Source organism: Podarcis liolepis (assembly GCF_965112155.1).
Source record: "Podarcis liolepis genome assembly, chromosome: 2".
Lineage (NCBI taxonomy): Eukaryota > Metazoa > Chordata > Lepidosauria > Squamata > Lacertidae > Podarcis > Podarcis liolepis.
Window position 1 is genome coordinate 88,048,505 of NC_139555.1, and position 19,446 is coordinate 88,067,950.

A 19,446-nucleotide genomic window follows, 5' to 3' on the forward strand; every position below is an offset into this window, starting at 1 on the left:
TATGTAAGACAAAAGAGCAGGAGGGCAGGTTCCTCAGGATGACAAGGGAATGGAGATGAGCCAAAACCAGGAAAGTGAGATATCAGTTTTAATGTTAGCTAGAAGTGAATTTACCTTCTTAGTTTTCCATTTACATGTGAGGAAGAAGGAACTACAATAGCATGGACTTGGCCCAGCTGAAATTTAGGGTCCAGTATTCATTTTCACAAGAAGATATCAGTGTTAGTATCCTCCCCCACATGCTATTCTTCTGTGTGCCCCTCTCCTCCCCCCAAAGCATTCAGACATGAGCTCCCCTCCACCACCTTCCCTGTCACAGCCTAAAATGTTACAATTTAGGGAAAATATCACTGAATTCTGCTCTGAATGTTCCACATGCATGTGGCTCTCAGATGGCAAATGAGAATAAGCTGTGCCAATTTCACATTAGACCAAGCTCAGGTGAGCCAACACTGCTTCATTCGAGAAACTGCAGAAGGATTCCTGTGGAAACACAACAGCATGGAGTAGAATTGTCATATGTCTGTAAACTTCTTAGTTGCCTATAACCTCTTTCCTGCATTATATTAAAAGTAACATGTTTATCAAGTGGGTGGAAGCATCATTGGGAGGTCGGAGCTTCTGAAAACCCTTGAGAGTCATGAGACTAGGTCAGGTGCCTTTCAGCCTGGAGCTGCAACCATAGAATCATAGAATTGTAGAGTTGGAAGGGACCCAAAATGGTCATCTAGTCCAGCCCCAGAAATGCATTAATCACGCCTGAGGAATCCCTGAAAGATGGCCATCCAGCCTCTGTTTAAAAACCTCCAATGAAGGAGCGACCACCACCTTCTGATGCGGTCTGTTCCACTGTCAAACGACTCCTACCACCAGAAAGTTCTTCCTAATCTTGGAATCGTATTGGCTACACCAGACCTTCAATAACTGGTAGTAGTTCTCCAGACTGAGTGAATGAGCAGTAAAATGGCAAATGCAATTCAATGAAAACAAGTGTAAAGTGATGCATGTTGGATCAAAAAAATCTTAATTTCACATCACATTCATGGGGTCTGCACTAGAGGGAACAGACCAGGAGTGAGGCCTTGGGGGGTCATAGTAGATCGCTTAATGAAGATGCTGATGTCGTTTGTGGTTGCCATGAAAAAGTCACATTACAGGCTAGTAGTCTTTAGGAAAGGAACTGAAAATAGTACTGTGTACAGTTCTGGTAACCTATGAAGAAGGGTTGCAGTGGCTGAGACTTTTTAGTTTAGAGAAAAGGTGAGTAAGAGGTGACACGACAGAAGTTTATTAAATTATGCATGGTGTGAAGAAAGTGGATAGAGAAAGGTTTTCTCCCTCATAACACTAGAACTCATGGATATCCAATGAAGCTGAATGTTTGAAGATGTAGGACACTTAAAAGACTTCTTCACACAGTGCACTCAGACTATGGAACTCATTCTCCCAGGAGGCAGTGATGGCCACCGATGTTGAAGGCTTTAAAAGAGGATTAGACAAATTTATGGAGGAGAGGGCTATCAAAGGCTATGTCAGGGACTGGACAGAGGAGGAATGATGGAGACCGCCTTCCCATGGAGCAGCTGGCTGACACTAGAAAGCATTCCCCCCCCCGAACCTGGCGAGCCTTAAAAGTAGGAGAGAAAAGGGCTCAGAAGCAAAAGGCCCCCGGTGCCACCTGTAGAATAGATGGTGAATGAGGAAGTGGGAGAGAAGGGTGGAGATTTACCTGGGGCAACGCCATTATTCCAAGAGGTTGTATTCCCAAGCTTCTCTCTGTAAATATTTAATAAAAGCAGATGGTAAGGACTTTTCCTTGTCTTAACCGTTCCTGGCACCCTGCTGTGGGGGTTGGTTTCCCTGAGGCCTGGCAGGCTACTAGCTATGATGACTTCAAAGTTGGAGGCAAAAATGCTTCCAAATACTAGTTGCTGGAAACCACGGGAGAGGAGAGGGCTCATGTTCTGCTTCCAGGTTTCCCACAGGCATCTGGTTGGCCACTGTGAGAACAGGGTGCTGTACTAGATGAGCCCTTGGCCTGATCCAGCAGGCTGTTCTTATGCAGGAAGTACATACACAGAATGCCAGCTATGACTATGAAACCTCTTCTGGGTTAAATGTACATACAATTTCTTCTCTACACCCTGCCTCATGTCAAAAACATCGCCACATGACACAAATAGCACCCCAGATGCTTTCACATAAGCCTTATGTGAAAATGCCCTTAAAATCCACAGAAGGCATATACAGTCATACCTCGTCTTGCGAACGCTTCATGTTGTGTTTTTTTGGGGGTTAAGAACACGGCAAACCCATAAGTGTTTACTTCCGGGTTTTGCCGCATGCACAGAAGCATACTGCGTGGTTTTCACATGCGCAGAAGCGCTCTATCGAGCTTCGCACATGCGGAGAAGTGCCACTCTGGTTACAGACTTTTTGGGGTGCAAGCGGCACCCCAGAACGGATCATGTCCGCAACCAGAGGTACCACTGTATAGGCTTATCCAAATCCTCAAAGAGAAGAAAGTGAAAGGTCAGCTTCTTATCCTGTGGAGACATAATGTATATGCTGGAGGTTGCTCAAAGAATCAGTCACAGCTAACGCATTAGGAAGACCGATCTGTTACCAAGTCAAAATGTTCTTTAAAGTAGAGTGAGTCATGACCTCATATCAACAATTTATTGATTTTTAGGACCATTGAAGTTCCAGATCTAACGGTGAACTTACTGAGGTAACCAGAAAGGAATGGGACTTCTTAAGAATCTTACGAGTCCAAATGTTGCCATTCAGATCACTTAACAGAAAAGTTTAAATTTCAATTCCAAGGGAAAGGTATAAATTTCTTGCCCATCCTTCACTCTAAGGTCCCATGTTAAGACAATAGACTATTGAATGATCGAAACAGAGGCTAAAAACAGAGGAAACCATTCCAATCATAAAACAAAACCAATCAAAATGGAACTATAAATTCCATATAAATCTGTTGTAATCGTTTTGATATATATTCAGAAAGAAGGGTTGCAATCCTTTTGAAAGTTTAGTTTATTCAAAAATTTATCAAAAATAATGGGAGGAAACAAATGAAACATAATATAGAGGAAAATAAATACAATATAAATAATACTAATAGTAACAAAAAACCACCAGCAATTCACATTATGGATACCAGAAGTTTAAGGGTGTATCCATCAGTACATGTATTGTAAGTTACATTTATTGGTTAACACAAGCACTCCAGTTATCCAGTAGGTATTCTCATGAAATTAACATGCATCCAGGGCAGTGAGGTCTTCAGACCGTTGTATAATAGACAGTGGGTGTTTATCCTTCCAGGCTCAAAGTCTTTTAGCTAGTGCTTTTTTAAAAAAAGATGTTTAGGGGTACTCTCATTTTGACTCAAGAAAATCACTATTTTATAGTTCAAATTGGGAAAATTACCAGTAAATACAGTAAATGGACAAAAGTACAAAGATTCACAAAATGTTTAGGGGTACGTGTACCCCTCCGTACCCCCAGAAAAAAACACTGCTTTTAGCAACAATAAAGGCTCTTTATCCAACCAAAGGATCAAAGTCCACTTTGGTTGTAAGTACCTAAGAACATAAGACAAGCCTGCTGGATGAAGCCAATGACCCGTCTAGTCCAGCATCCTATTGTCACAGTGGCCAAAGAGTTGTCCTGCTGTTAATCCCCATGCTACAGGAATATAATTTAAAAGTGCATAAACATGTGTAAATATCGATTTCACCAATACAAAATTTATGCAGATAACAACTTCATACTGGACAAGCCCACATCATATGCCAAACTGCAGTCCTAAACTTACGTAGTTACCTTGGAGCAAACACCACTCAACTCTATGGGACTTACATTTGACTAAAAGTATATAGGATTTCGTACTTTTACGTGCATTTTTTTTAACCGTAAGCAGGTTCTACAATCAAGATGATGGTTCTCACAATCAAAATGTCTGCAAAATTATCATGCAGCAAAATTACATCTCTACCTTAGTTATAATATACTGCTTTTATGTATACATTTTTGTGATATGTATAGGATAATTTACTGAGATTGTGAAACAAAGTTCTAATATCCCTCTACCAAGGCTGGGAATTTGTGTGTGTTTTGTAGATTTTTTTGTTTTTGGTTCATCACCTTTCAATAAAGTGGGCAAGTGTTGGATGTAATAGCTTTGTAACAAAGTGTCCCCCAGAGGCTGCAATAAATTAATATGGGTTTGAAAATTGCCATAGTCAAAGTGACATTTTATTAGGCTTGCTGCCTGTCTTTCCCGTGCAGACTCATTCCCATTATCTAGAAGACACTGCATGAATTTGACATAAATCATGTCATATGAATTCTGTACAAGAAGAACATTAGCAAGAAGACTAGATGGCGGTGGTTTTATTGGGTCACATGGGAATAAGTGTTGTTCTTTTGCTCTCGCTTCCTTTCTCTTAAGAGCCTGTCACTACTGAATCCAAAAAAAATTATGAAGCAAACTACAAAGACACACTTGGTTCCAGCCTAAGAACTGTCCTGCTGGATTAGACCAAGCGTCAGTCTAGACTGGCTCGCTGCCTATAACTGTGGCCATCTGGATGCTCCAGGGAAGCTTTGCATCAGCTGTGTCAATTTCTGTGTCTCCAAACCTCCCAAAATATAACCTAAAAACTGTGGAAATGGCTCTGGCTGAGAAATATGAGTGCCTGACCTGTGCATTACATAACTCAGAAACAGACAGGTCCCATCAATCTTCGCTATGTTCACATCAAATAGACCTTTGTATGTGTACATTTGTTCTCCTTGCAAGTTGCTTGTTTTCCAGATCAGTCTGAATGGCTTGTATTAGTTATCTGTTATTAGGATGTTGATGATTTACCACCTTTGGTGGGCTGGAAAGTGACCAGGCAATGTGCCTCAATCTCTCTCGCACAAACAATATTGCAAAAATGGAATGGGGAGCTGTCCATGGTAGAAAGTACGTACGTGAAAGGGTAAAAGTCTTTTGATGCTTCTGGCTCTCTGTCACCCCTTGAACTGTGTGACCCTAGGCAATGCCTCACCTGCCTGTCTGATGGAACTGCCCTCGCTAAGAAAGGCAATCAAAATCCCTGATTTAAAAAAACAAAAAAACCTTCCTTTAAAACACCTGAAACTGAACAGAAAGAGCTCCGGAAGGAGGAATCAAGAGGGAACCATTAAAAATGTTCACGTGCCAATGTGCTGGTGGGAAAACACATCATCCATGACCATGGCATGCTACATCACCTCTCCCAAACAGGGATACCTGCAATCTGTGATACCTGGTAATCTGCTCCTTGTAAACGGGACCTAATTCCGGCAGGGAGAATGTAACTTACCGCCTCAGCAGCTCAAACCCATCTGGTTCCCGTCCTGGCCATATGTTCTCTACAAAGAGAAGATTAATTTATCTTGAGAAATCTTTGGTGTATAACTAATTTTAGCTGCCACTTACCATAACAGGGCCAGAATCTCAAATATGCTTACTAAGTCTCTGTAAGTGAGACCTGCAAGAGAAATGTTGTGTTGTGGAGGCCATTGGTTGAAAGTGCCAGCCAGCCATGCCTTCCTCCAAGAGACTCCATTCTATCCCTGCGCTGTCCAAATAAACAGTCAGCATTCCATACCCACTAAGTATGTCTTTTGCGAAATGCTTGGGTTCATGTTTGACTGAATAAACCCTCAATAAGCTGTTGTGGTGGGCTCCCCCTCTCTAGTGTTTCCCTCCCCCCAAAAATATTTTTTGTACTTCTGCACACACTGGAATTGGTGCTGATCCCTCCTTTTTGGGTGTGGATTGTGCTGCCCTCTACATAAGGATGCACATTCTCAAGGAATCAGTTCCCTATTCATATAAAGGACAGTGTGGAAGTGAGGGTTTATTCAGTCAAATATGAACCCAGGCATTTCTCAAAAGACACGGGCATGATTTAGGCAGATGTTTCACATCCTCCTCCTCCTGCATTTGTTTATTCACCGCCCTACAGTATTTCAGCAAGCCTACTCAGAACTATAATTTAGTTATTGATTGTATATTGATTATAACTAGCTGGCTGCCTATTAACTAACAAACCATTTTTAAGGTCCTGCTACTTACATATGCAGCACTGAACAACTTTGGATTAGTTTACCTGAAATGTTGTCTTCCCCTCCGTTGTCTGTAAGAGCATTAAGATCAACAAATGGAATCCAGTTAGTTTTGCCGCTGCCTGGTGGCAACGCAGGAGCAGGCTTTTTTTACTGGTGGAACCAGTGTGATGGAATACATTCCCTGCTGAAATATGAAAGGCCACACCAGTATTGGCATTCTGCCGTCACTTGAAGACAAGCATTCCCCAGATCTACTGACTTTAAACTGCATATTGTATTTAAACTCACACTAACAAACCATTTTTAAGGTCCTGCTACTTACATATGCAGCACTGAACAGCTTAGAGCTGACATCTAACAAATAACAAACTCATGGTTCAGGAAATAGGTGAATTGGCTGCATGTGTCTCCTGAAGAAGTGTAGGGTAGTAGAACCTGGGAAACCTGGGTTCAAAAACTCAGCCATAACATTCAATGGGCAACCCTTGACCAGTCACCATCTCTAAGCCTACAGGGTTATTGGAAGAATAAAGCACAGATGGGACAAGCACCTACACCACCTTCACAAAAGGTGGGACACAGGTGCAGTAAATAAATAAAATAGTAGATGAATAAACAGGCAACATAAAGCGTGAAAAGGAAACAAATGTTTGCAGGTGTGGTGCATATCAGTGAACATGTTGTGAGCTTGTGGATAACTGTGGCTCCCCATCTTGTTTCCAGCCTGTATCCCTGTGTGTGTACAGAAACACACATCCAAATCATTCTTTATGGAGTTCTCAGTGGTAAACACCATACACAGACCACAGCAGAGATACCTGATGTGAATCTGTGCAAACCAGGTGTGAGGAACCTTTTGGCCTTCCAGCTATTACTGAACTACGACTCCCATCTGCTCCTTCAAACATGGTCAATGGTCAAGGATGATGGGAGGTGTAGTTCAGCAACATCTGGAGGCCCAAAAGTTCCCCATGCCTGATGCAAACCATGGAAATGTGAAGTTTCACCGTTGGAATTAAAATCTCCTCCCCCTCTTATTCCTGCCCCCTCAGGCAGAATTTTGAAGCAGGCAAATTCAGGTATTGCATATCAAATGTATTTCAGTCTCAGAATGTCTCCATGAGTTTTGAATGTATGTATCTTGTTGGTTTTTTCCAATGCTGCAGTACATCTGGAACACATCTGCAATGCAAAGCTCCAAACCCAATCAAAACATGACGGGTCTAGCAGGACAAGAGGGCTTTGCACTTTGGGGCATCTGTTGTGAACTTGTGCCTTGGAGACATCAGACCAAAGCTTTTTATTTGTGCATGTTAAAAAGGAAAGGGAAAGCAAGCGCTGTGGTTCAAGGGCAATAATGCCCAAGTGATGGATGATCCATGTGAAGCTGGAGACATTAACCCAATAGAAAAAGATGTGGTGAACAATGACTCCTCATCTGTGTATGCAGAATTGTGCAACCACAAGGTAAGGAAAAAAGTAAAAAGATTTACTGAATGCAATAAGATTGGACTGAGGCCGGGGTGGGGGAGGGGGGAATACAAAAACGCCATACAGATTTACTAGCTATAATAAGGCTGGGAAAAATTAATAGTGGACAGTTAAAAAAAGATTCATTAATCACAAACACATGGTTCCTGTAGCAGCTGTGGAGGAAGCTATCTATTTGAATTTATAGATTAGAATGTCATCCCGAAAGGCAGCCGAGTCACAGCTGCTGCCTCTGCCAGTGTATCGCTGCTCCTCGATGTCTCAGCCAGGAGCCAGACTGATCACAAAGGCTCAGGGCATGGCTGGCCCACACAGACATTGTAGGCAGGGATCCCACAGCCTATTTGTCTCATTTGTCATTTAGGGCCAGTTCCCATGGTCCCATTTACGGCAAATGCAACAAGGTCTGCGACCAACTGACTTGTGACTTTGCTGACTTGTGAAATATTACCTTCTTGATTCTTGAGTCTTCTTCTCCACTGGAAACAAAGCTTAAGGAAGTATTACTTTCTTTCCTTCCTGGGCTACCACTTCTTGTTTTTTTCACTAGTGCACATACGTAAGTTTTCATAATGCAAACTTGCATGTTAATGCTGCCTTCCCTAACCTACTGCTCTCCGCACGTTTTGGATGGCAACTCTCCGTGTCACTGACCATTGCCCATGAAGCTTCGTGTTGAATTAACTGTCTGCATTGGTAGTCTAGCACACATGTGTCATGCATTCTGAACAGGAATAAATGTGTATGGCTGAGACGTCTGTCCCTTTAATGATAGATGCATGGAGGTTGCTGGTGCCATTTTGCAGGCTGCTCTCCCAGCCACTCCAACCAGCCATTAATGTTTATGATAATGATGCACATAATAAATTCAGATCTGTGGTGGAAATCCAATAGGTTGATTCAGGTCAGGTCAATAATTATGAAAGGTGTTCAGCACCAGCAATGAACAGCCATATATATATATATATATATATATATATTTGCTTTCGTAGATTTTCACGGGTACAGGAATGCAGGTTTTGGTGTCTTCGGGTGTCTTCCCGTGTAAGAGTTGGGGTGTCTAGGCGACGTTTCGACGAGGTCTCACTCGTCATCTTCAGGCTGGTGCTTTCGGCTTCTTGTTACTGGAACAGAGCAGGATCTCAGTGTTTGAGTTCCTATAAATACTGTTGAGGGGGTGTGGTGTATAGCCTCCAACGTTCTGGGCAGAGAGGAAGTTCCCAGGTTAGTGTGCCTTTTCTTCTTTTGTTCCTTAATTACTTGAGGGATATCTTGAGTGATTTCTTGAGTGATATTCTGAGTACCACTTAGGTGGGTCATTAAGTGTGGATTAGTTGCTAAAGCTTTCGTGTCTTGACCTCTTGAGCTTGTGAAGAGTTTTTCTGAGAAGATGGCTGTACTGCACTTAGTTGTGCTCTGGCTTGGCTTCGTGTATAGGGGCGAGCTGTGGTTTTGTGCCCTGTGCCAGCCAGATCTGTGTAGGGATTGCAGGGGGGTGCAGCATCCGGAGGTGCCACTATGGTTTGGCTACTGGATGGTGTCTGTAATTTATCTGTGGAGAGGGTCTGGGTTTGGGTCTGGTGTGGTTGATTGGTGATGGCGTTCTGTGTGCCTCTGGTTCTGGTGTCGGTTTTTGTGGGGAGGGCTAATTTCCAGATGTCTGGCAGGCGGGACGTGTCGTCACGCTTGTTCATGTTGTGAGGGTGTTTCTCTATCTCGATGGCTTCCATGATTATTCTCTTGTGGTGATGTTCCATGTTAAAGAGCAATTTGGAATCTGCAAAATTAATTTCGTGTCCTGTTTCTTTCATGTGTTGGAAAAGAGAGGAAGTTTTTTCTTCTTTTTTGACGGCATTCTTGTGTTCTGCGATACGTGCATTTATTCGTCTGTTTGTTTGTCCAATGTACGTGGCTGGGCAGACTTTGCAGGGTATTTCATAGACCCCTTGGTTTTCCAACTGGATTTTATCTTTGGGGTTTCTGAGGATATTGGCTATTTTTTGGTTGGTGCAAAAGGCTGTTTTGATATTGTGTTTATGGAGGATTTTGCTAATTTTATCTGTAGTGCCCTTGATATAAGGAAGGAGGGCCATGCCATTGTTTTCTTCTGTGTCTTGGTTTTTGGGGGGTGTTTCTTTTTGGATTAGCTTCGTAACCCTGTTTTGCTGGTATCCATTGGCGATTAACACATTTGAGAGATTCTGTAACTCAGTTGTCAAGTGGTCTTTGTCAGCCAGGCGTTTGGTTCTGGAGATGAGAGTCTTGGCTACGGAGTTTATTTGTGCAGGGTGGTGGTGTGATTGTGCATGTAAGTAGCGGTTGGTGTGTGTTTTTTTCCGGTAGATAGTGTGTCCTAGGGAGCCATCAGGTTTTTTGTAGATTAGGACGTCAAGGAAGGGAAGTTGGTTGTTGGCTTCTATTTCCATAGTGAATTGTATTTTGGGGTGTAGGCTGTTGAGATGTGTGAGGAAGCTATCTAGTTTTTCTTTCCCGTGTGGCCAAATTACAAAGGTGTCGTCAACATATCTGAGCCAAAGTTTGGGTTTGTGTTCTGACTTGTCTAAAGCATTGGTTTCAAAGTGTTCCATGTACAAATTTGCGATGACCGGTGAGAGGGGTGATCCCATAGGTGCTCCTTCTATCTGTTTGTATCTTTGTCCATTGTCGCTAGACGTCGCCTAGACACCCCAACTCTTACACGGGAAGACACCCGAAGACACCAAAACCTGCATTCCTGTACCCGTGAAAATCTACGAAAGCAAATATCTCACCTCTACGGGGAGGAAACCTTCCAGCTGACAAGAACCTACGAGAAACTAGAAATCCGAAGAGCCACCATCTTATGTGATCTCTTGTTCCTACGCAACTGCCGAGACAACAACTTAATTCCCACATGCTTCCAACTTAAATTCCACTCTAAAACCCCAGCTACCGAAAGGATCCTGAAACGAACTGAACTATCCCTAATCAGAAACGAAATACATAAGAAAAGATACCTACTAAACCAAACCAACAAAGATCTGCTCACTCTTCACCTCAAACTCTGTAACAAAATCCACCCTGCACTCTGGGACAAATGCAAACAACTAGCCGTCTGGAGAGCTGAAACTGAGACCTCACATAAGACAGACAGACACACCAACAAACTCCACAAACTAGAGAAACGCCAGAAGCCCAGCCACCCTCCACAACAACCCATGAAACAAACAGTACATAACATATCAGACAGGATCCTCACCTCAACTGAAACCAAAGTACTCTCCAAAGGTTTCAACTTTGCAGTCGCCCCGAGACGCATCCCCACGGAAAACATCATATGCGGAGTCGAAGCTAGCCTAACCAAAATCAACCCAGATGAAGCCAATAAAATCAGACTTGAAGTCACCAACATCCTCTGCTCCAGCAAACCACCCAGAAGCAATTTACACAAAGAAGAACAGAAAGCACTCACCAACCTGAGGAAAGACAACAACATAATCATTCTCCCAGCAGACAAAGGTAATGCCACTGTTGTGATGAACACATCGGACTACCAAGCAAAACTATCAAATCTACTCCAAGACCCTACCTACCAACCTATAAAAACAGATCCCACCACCTATCTGGAAAAAACCACCAAATCCAAAATAAAAGCCTCTCCTATCAGTGAAGAAATCCAGCTAAGAATCATCCCCAGAGAAAAATCATCCAGATGCCCCAAACTCTATGGTCTCCCCAAGATACACAAAGAAGGAACACCACTCAGACCAATAGTCAGCTCCATAGGCTCACCTCTACAAAATCTCGCTAAATTTCTCGCTAAGCAACTTCAGCCCTATGCAGAATCCATCGCTTCACACGTTACTAACTCCTTCCAGTTCATAGAAACAATAAAGAAGCAAAACCTACATCCCGATGACCTACTTGTGAGCTTCGATGTTGTATCTCTCTTCACACAAGTGCCCATTAATGAAGCCTTGACAGCCATTCAAAACAAATACAATCCCCCCGAATACATCCTGGACCTGACCAACCACTGCCTAACCAACACGTACTTCATCCACAATGGACAAAGATACAAACAGATAGAAGGAGCACCTATGGGATCACCCCTCTCACCGGTCATCGCAAATTTGTACATGGAACACTTTGAAACCAATGCTTTAGACAAGTCAGAACACAAACCCAAACTTTGGCTCAGATATGTTGACGACACCTTTGTAATTTGGCCACACGGGAAAGAAAAACTAGATAGCTTCCTCACACATCTCAACAGCCTACACCCCAAAATACAATTCACTATGGAAATAGAAGCCAACAACCAACTTCCCTTCCTTGACGTCCTAATCTACAAAAAACCTGATGGCTCCCTAGGACACACTATCTACCGGAAAAAAACACACACCAACCGCTACTTACATGCACAATCACACCACCACCCTGCACAAATAAACTCCGTAGCCAAGACTCTCATCTCCAGAACCAAACGCCTGGCTGACAAAGACCACTTGACAACTGAGTTACAGAATCTCTCAAATGTGTTAATCGCCAATGGATACCAGCAAAACAGGGTTACGAAGCTAATCCAAAAAGAAACACCCCCCAAAAACCAAGACACAGAAGAAAACAATGGCATGGCCCTCCTTCCTTATATCAAGGGCACTACAGATAAAATTAGCAAAATCCTCCATAAACACAATATCAAAACAGCCTTTTGCACCAACCAAAAAATAGCCAATATCCTCAGAAACCCCAAAGATAAAATCCAGTTGGAAAACCAAGGGGTCTATGAAATACCCTGCAAAGTCTGCCCAGCCACGTACATTGGACAAACAAACAGACGAATAAATGCACGTATCGCAGAACACAAGAATGCCGTCAAAAAAGAAGAAAAAACTTCCTCTCTTTTCCAACACATGAAAGAAACAGGACACGAAATTAATTTTGCAGATTCCAAATTGCTCTTTAACATGGAACATCACCACAAGAGAATAATCATGGAAGCCATCGAGATAGAGAAACACCCTCACAACATGAACAAGCGTGACGACACGTCCCGCCTGCCAGACATCTGGAAATTAGCCCTCCCCACAAAAACCGACACCAGAACCAGAGGCACACAGAACGCCATCACCAATCAACCACACCAGACCCAAACCCAGACCCTCTCCACAGATAAATTACAGACACCATCCAGTAGCCAAACCATAGTGGCACCTCCGGATGCTGCACCCCCCTGCAATCCCTACACAGATCTGGCTGGCACAGGGCACAAAACCACAGCTCGCCCCTATACACGAAGCCAAGCCAGAGCACAACTAAGTGCAGTACAGCCATCTTCTCAGAAAAACTCTTCACAAGCTCAAGAGGTCAAGACACGAAAGCTTTAGCAACTAATCCACACTTAATGACCCACCTAAGTGGTACTCAGAATATCACTCAAGAAATCACTCAAGATATCCCTCAAGTAATTAAGGAACAAAAGAAGAAAAGGCACACTAACCTGGGAACTTCCTCTCTGCCCAGAACGTTGGAGGCTATACACCACACCCCCTCAACAGTATTTATAGGAACTCAAACACTGAGATCCTGCTCTGTTCCAGTAACAAGAAGCCGAAAGCACCAGCCTGAAGATGACGAGTGAGACCTCGTCGAAACGTCGCCTAGACACCCCAACTCTTACACGGGAAGACACCCGAAGACACCAAAACCTGCATATATATATATATATATATATATATCACATGAGCAAAGTGTTACCAGAATAATTGTCACATTAAAATCCTATTGTTTTTCTTTCTCAAGAGGGAAAAAAAAACATACCGTATTTTTTGCTCTATATGACTCAACTTTTTCTCTCCTAAAAAGTAAGGGGAAATGTGTGTGTCTTATGGAGTGAATGCAGGCTGCACAGCTATCCCAGAAGCCAGAACAGCGAGAGGGATTGCTGCTTTCACTGCACAGCAATCCCTCTTGCTGTTCTGGCTTCTGAGTTTCAGAATATTTTTTTTCTTGTTTTCCTCCTCCAAAAACTAGGTGTGTCTTGTGGTCTGGTGTGTCTTATAGAAAAATACGGTAAAATGCCTAGTAATGGGGAGTTCCCAGTCTGTGGCAACTGAATCAATCAAGGATGCACTCATACTAGGTGCCTGAATTGGAACCAAATATGGAGAGCTGCTTATCCACCACCATTTTTCTGCTGCTATCTGCTTCTCACCTGCAGCTCTGACGGAGTTTGAATTTTGGATATGTAAGGTGAGAATGTTAAAAAGGTTTTTAAAAGGTAAGGGACCCCTGACAGTTACATCCAGTTGCAAACGACTCTGGGGTGGCGGCGCTCATCTCGCTTTACAGGCCGAGGGAGCCGGTGTTTGACCGCAGACAGTTTTTCCGGGTCAAGTGGCCAGCATGATTAAGCCGCTTCTGGCGCAATGGAACACCAAAACCAGAGCAGTGCCTGGAAATGCCATTTACCTTCCTGCCACAGCAGTACCTATTTATCTACTTGCACTTTTTGGCGTGTTTTTGGCAGGAGCTGGGACCGAGCAACAGGAGCTCACCCCGTCACGGGGATTTGAACCACCAACCTTCTGATCGGCAAGCCCAAGAGGCTCAGTGGTTTAGACCACAGCGCCACCTGCCACGTTAGGATTCCTCAGACATTCAGGTTCAACTTATTTATTTATTTTTAAAACATTTATATGTTGCCTTTCCACACAGAGGTCTTCAAAGTGGCTTACAGTTCTGAGCAACCACCATCACATTCAAGAAGATGCTCTTCCCATTTGCCTCAGCAATCCCAGAACTGATTGCAGCAGGGGCAGCTAACCTGTGTCCTTCCAGATATTGTTGGACTACAACTCCCATCTTCCTTGGCATTTGGTCATCCTGACAAGGGCTGATGGGAGCTAGTATCCAGCAACATCTGAAGGGCAGCACATTGTATAGCCCTTTGTAACAGTCTACCCAGAGGCAAAAAGCACCTGCCCAGAAAATGCCTTGCAGACCTTCTTCTGCAGATGAAATGTAATCTGGCTATAGGGTGATGAATTTCTATTGAAAAATCAATTGGGAATTAGGTTTCTAAATGCTAACATTGCTACTGAGAAACGACTCCACTTCTCTCTCAACGAACTGCATGCATTTGCTTCTAGTCCAGCAGAAACAGACTCCCATATATCTAATCACAGTGTCAACAACTTTCATTAATGAAATTGAATGCATTTTGAGCCGGCACTAAGGCTATGTGGTACATATCATATTCTACTCTAGAGCCCCATCACATCATTCTACTGGTGATGCTGACAAAGTAAAGCATCAGAAATCCCAGTTTAATTGGCATGTTAACCCTGGTTTATGACTGTGCCGCATCCCGGGAAGAGCACAAAACAGTCGTCAACCTATAATGAATCTGCCCCTGAATCGCTCAATATAACCATTTTTAATGCCTCTGTTCTTCTGTTTTTATGGGTCTTGACCAGCTTTCTTGGTCTAGTGTGCTTCTACCAATTCAGCCATCCCCATGGGGGATGATGATCAGATTAATCAGATTGAATATGGAGGTTTTAAGCATAATAGATGTTGGATGTTTCTTTGGAGGAAGGCAACTGGGTAGCCCAATAGAGCCAGCACTGAAATATAGCAGGTGAAGATCATCAGGAAGTTTCCTTTCTGGTCAGCCTGGCTTAGTCCTGCTGACCGAATCAGCCCTTCAGGGAGCCAGTGGTTGGTGGAGAGATTGAGAAGGCCGATATGGTCCCAATTGCAAGTGCATAAGTCACTGTCACCTTCTGCTCCTGTTGAATGGCTGAGTATCCATCAATACAGCCCAGTCCTATGCATGTTTAATGCAAAGTAATCCCTATAGTATTTAATGGGCCCTTAAGTGTGCCTGGGATGCCTGCTTCAGTGGCCCAAAAACAGTGTCTTCCCAAAATGAAAAGGCACTTGTTTAGTGATATAGCACAGAGCCAGTGTGGTGTAGTGGTTAAGAGTGGTAGTCTCGTAATCTGGGGAACCGGGTTCGCGTCTCCGCTCTTCCACATGCAGCTGCTGGGTGACCTTGGGCCAGTCACACTTCTTTGAACTCTCTCAGCCCCACTCACCTCACAGAGTGTTTGTTGTGGGGGAGGAAGGGAAAGGAGAATGTTAGCCGCTTTGAGACTCCTTAAAGGGAGTGAAAGGCGGGATATCAAATCCAAACTCTTCTTCTTCTTAACCATTGTGGTGCCCACCAGATAAAATGCACTACAGTTCCCATAATTCCTGACCATTGGCCATGCTGATAGGAATTGTGGTCCAAAACATCTAGAGGGCTGGTATAGTGCATAAGATGGCGTGCTGGATGGGGGTGTTACATAAATCTTTGTTGCTTGGTGGAAAAGTCTGGGGCTCTCCAGGGCCAGTGAATGCCTATTCCACTTTTAAGATAACAAAGTCTGTAATATATGGTTACACAAAGTATAAGGCAAAGAAAATCCTTACCACTCTACATGATTTTTGCTGTTCTCTTGCCATAATAGGACACAACAGGTGAATTTGTTCATATTCACGCTAATCGCTTTGCTTACTTCTATGTTCTTCAACCTTCACTGCCAGCAATTCTGAATATGAGCCCTGATTCTGATTAAAGAACTGATCCTGCATCTTTTAAATCAGCAACGTAGCCCTCGCCGGGTGGGGAGTCAGATGGGGCGTTTAGTAAGTGCATGAGATGATTACAAAGATGAGCATCATTGCAAAAGACCCAGCTGTTTAGATAATAAACCATATAAATAACATATTAAATTCATCTCCGCCTGAAAACACCCGCTCTGTGCAAATAGACCAAATTAAAAAGGAAAAAAAAGTCGACAGCGTGTTCTTCTTTGTGTGTGTAGCAGACCCTGTATGTTCAATAACCTGCCATTTGAGAAATAGGATCGTCAATATCCTGGGCATCGTGTGTTTTTTTATTGGGATTCACTTTAATTCTACATTATTTATTTCATACACTGTAGAATCAAAGCACTGTGAAGTGAGCCAATATCTCTGGATTTGACTCCGGGCTTTTGCAGCGGTTGCAGGAGTAAATATCTTTCCCCATCCTCCCTCCTCCTCTCAGCATCTAATGGAAGTTTTATGACTGTTGCAAGAACATTGACTGTCTGATGTGGTAGCTCCAATAATCTCCTCTCTCTTGAGCCTTGGGGACACGGGGGAAAGGCTAATAAATCTTTATTTTTATTATAGGGCTCACTTCATCTGCACACATATGAGGGGAGAGAAAAAATGAGAGGAATGTTCCAAGCAAACACCGTGGCAGCTCTGGGGAGGAGCCCAGGATTTGTGTGGCTGGCAAGCACAGAAGTGGAGTCAATTGGTTATATGTTCTATTACTAATAGCCACAAAACCTAACAGCCCCAGACAGAACTGCCAGATCAAACTTTTCAATGAAAAAGGGACACCTAGGAGACATCGTGTCTCTTTTATGGGGTGCTACATGGCTGGGGAGTTGCTGGAAATAATGGACAAATGTCAGCTGTCTTCAGGCATTCTCAACCACTGTTTGTTAAATGAGGAGAGGGCTATTGATGGCTACTAGCCATGAAGGCCAAGCTCTACTTCCACAGTTGGAGGCATTAATGCTTCTGAATATCAGGTGCTGGAAATCCCTAATACAGTCATACCTCCGGTTAAATATGCTTCAGTTTGAGCGTTTTCAGGTTATGCCCCACGGTGACCCAGAAGTAACGGAACACGTTACGTCCAGGTTTCGCCGCTTGCGCATGCACAGACGCTCAAAATGATGTCACGCGCATGCGCAGAAGTGGTGAAGCGCAGCCCGCGCATGTGCAGATGTGGATTGCGTTCACTTCAGGATGTGAACGGGGCTCCAGAACAGATCCCGTTCACATCCAGAGGTACCATTGTACATCATCTGAAATTGGTTTGAAGTCCACATCATGGTAACCGTTTCATAATATTCAACATGGCAATAAATCGCAAATCACCACGTGTGAGCGTGCTATGTAAACAATCATGATGTGGGGGGGGGGGAAGTAAAGCTGGTCATTGCTTCTCTCATGATTCGTGCTGCCCCTGTTGCCACAACATGTTTCTGCTCCAGTTAGGCAAATAGTCCCATGGCTATTTACTGCTCTTTGAGCTGCCCCATTTCCTATGCACAATCCCAACCTCAGTGACATTCGCAGAGGTGGTGAGGGTGGGGGAAAGGGGAGACAATCAGAAATAATGTCTCAGTAGGAGATGAGCGGGGGGGGGGGCGGCAAGCACAGCGCATTTCCTGCTATGCAATCTGCCGCTGAGGGCTCAACCTGGCAGATGGCAGCTTATGCACATTGTAAAGGCGTGATGGGCAGGGGGCACATCTAACTATTCCACTGTGGTCAGTTTGTGTCACCTTGATAAGAAAGCTGAGTCCCCTTTATCCAAGTTGCTGGGAAATTGCAGCAATGAATCCTCTGCTGAAGGTGGTTTTTTCTTTGCCGTTGTTGATGGGGTGAGATTAAGTGCTTGCAAGGTGTTGAGGTCTGCAGGATTCAGGGAGCTGCTTAGCAGATTCAGCAGGCTTTCCGTTCTCTTTCCCTTATCAATATTTGTACCAGCAAGCAAAGATAACTTGAACAACAACAACAGTAGCAGCAACAAAGCAAAGAGGAATGGTTGCATCTGTGTATCGTCTCTGCCTACTTTGCAAAAAAGGGAAAAGCCACCTCAGGAATTCCAACTGCCAGATGTTGGTCAGGCAAAGGTTTTTGTGATCCAGGGTGCTTTGTTGTTGTTTTTCTGGCTGCCACAGCAGCTAAGGGGAGAGAGAATCCAAACTGTGACTGGCCGGTCCATACACACTTTGCTCGCTCTGTGACCATGTCCCCACACTCACAATGAAGGCACTGTGGCATGGGTGTGTCTGTCTGTGTGTGAGAGAGATAAAGGAAGACAGAGAGACAGAGAGACAGAGAGAGAGAGAAGTGGAGTGGTGACAGGAGGAGATATTGTTGCTCTTTGAGGGAGAAGCTGTGGGTAGGAAAGAGGGACATGGTCCCATGGGGGTGGGGAAGCTGAGGAATAAAGGCATCATAGTTTTGGGAAGAGGAACCAAGGCATGGAGACAGAAGGTATTGCAGTCCTGGAGAGGGAAACTCTGAGGGAGAGAAACTGAGGCAGGGAGAAGTTGTGGTCCTGGGGGGTAAACTGAGGCAGGAAGAGGGGTGACAATGTTGTCCCAGGAAGGAAACACTGCCTGAAGTAAATTGAGGCTGGGGTGTGAGGTTGGTGAGCTGAACATTGCAGACTGATGAGAACTGAATTTAAGATTGGGGGGAGGGGGAATGGAACCTGAAACAGACCCAAATGGACAGTTTCACTCACCCTCCGAAGCTGCTTCATTTGAAACAATTTACAGTGGTACCTCGGGTTAAGTAGTTAATTCGTTCCAGAGGTCCGTTCTTAACCTGAAACTGTTCTTAACCTGAAGCACCACTTTAGCTAATGGGGCCTCCTGCTGCCGCCATGCCACTGGAGCACGATTTCTGTTCTCATCCTGAAGCAAAGTTTTTAACCCTAGGTACTAGTTCTGGGTTAGCGGAGTCTGTAACCTGAAGCGTATGTAACCTGAAGCGTATGTAACCCAAGGTACCACTGAATAAGTAGGGATGGCTCAGATTTCAACTCAGTGACTTCCAAAACCTGACTATAAGCTACCAAGTCCCCAATCTTCCTTTCCTTTGCTCTCATAATCCCACTTAGCGGGATGCGGGTGGCACTGTGGGTAAAACCTCAGTGCCTAGGACTTGCCGATCGTATGGTCGGCGGTTCAAATCCCTGAGGCGGGGTGAGCTCCCATCGTTTGGTCCCAG